We start from the raw sequence: 1,002 nt of genomic DNA on the forward strand, positions 1-1,002 counted from the left end.
CGAGCTAAAACTTACCGTAAACGTGCAAAATAATAAAACGTGCTAAACATACGTCGCGCTCGTGCGTTTTGTTTTGCACGCGGTGCAAAAAAATTAAAATGGGAATGCAACACGAGGACTTCCCAGGAGGTCACCCATCCTAGTACTACTCTCGCCCAAGCACGCTTAACTTCGGAGTTCTGATGGGATCCAGTGCTTTAGTGCTGGTATGATCGCATCCGACATGTTACCCCCGTCTTCGTCCCTTATGCTTGCCCCTCCCAGCTCCACTACACACACGATTGCACATTCCTTTGGCCGCTCCCGCTCAACTACGGAGACGAGTTTTACCACGGTTCAACTGCACCAGTGCCTATTTACCATGGTTTCGACCCCTTTCAGAACACCCTTGCCGCCGCTAGACGCGTGAATGATGAGCAGCGAGCTAAAACTTACCGTAAACGTGCAAAATAATAAAACGTGCTAAACATACGTCGCGCTCGTGCGTTTTGTTTTGCACGCGGTGCAAAAAAATTAAAAAGGGAATGCAACACGAGGACTTCCCAGGAGGTCACCCATCCTAGTACTACTCTCGCCCAAGCACGCTTAACTTCGGAGTTCTGATGGGATCCGGTGCTTTAGTGCTGGTATGATCGCATCGGACATGTTACCCCCCTCTTCGTCCCTTATGCTTGCCCCTCCCAGCTCCACTACACACACGATTGCACATTCCTTTGGCCGCTCCCGCTCAACTACGGAGACGAGTTTTACCACGGTTCAACTGCACCAGTGCCTATTTACCATGGTTTCGACCCCTTTCAGAACACGCTTGCCGCCGCTAGACGCGTGAATGATGAGCAGCGAGCTAAAACTTACCGTAAACGTGCAAAATAATAAAACGTGCTAAACATACGTCGCGCTCGTGCGTTTTGTTTTGCACGCGGTGCAAAAAAATTAAAAAGGGAATGCAACACGAGGACTTCCCAGGAGGTCACCCATCCTAGTACTACTCTCGCCCAAGCA

The 1,002-nt window shown here is 50.0% G+C and overlaps 2 non-coding genes across 2 annotated transcripts; both read right to left on the reverse strand.

Moving 5' to 3' along the window:
• Window positions 1-101: 101 nt before the first annotated feature.
• LOC123179031 (5S ribosomal RNA) lies at window positions 102-220 on the reverse strand. The gene has a single exon (XR_006490051.1). It is a non-coding gene; the product is annotated as a 5S ribosomal RNA (ribosomal RNA).
• Window positions 221-521: 301 nt separating this feature from the next.
• LOC123179032 (5S ribosomal RNA) lies at window positions 522-640 on the reverse strand. Its single transcript, XR_006490052.1, has one exon. It is a non-coding gene; the product is annotated as a 5S ribosomal RNA (ribosomal RNA).
• Window positions 641-1,002: the final 362 nt, after the last annotated feature.

The sequence above is a fragment of the Triticum aestivum genome, unplaced genomic scaffold (genome assembly GCF_018294505.1).
Source record: "Triticum aestivum cultivar Chinese Spring unplaced genomic scaffold, IWGSC CS RefSeq v2.1 scaffold44116, whole genome shotgun sequence".
NCBI classification, from domain to species: Eukaryota; Viridiplantae; Streptophyta; class Magnoliopsida; order Poales; family Poaceae; genus Triticum; species Triticum aestivum.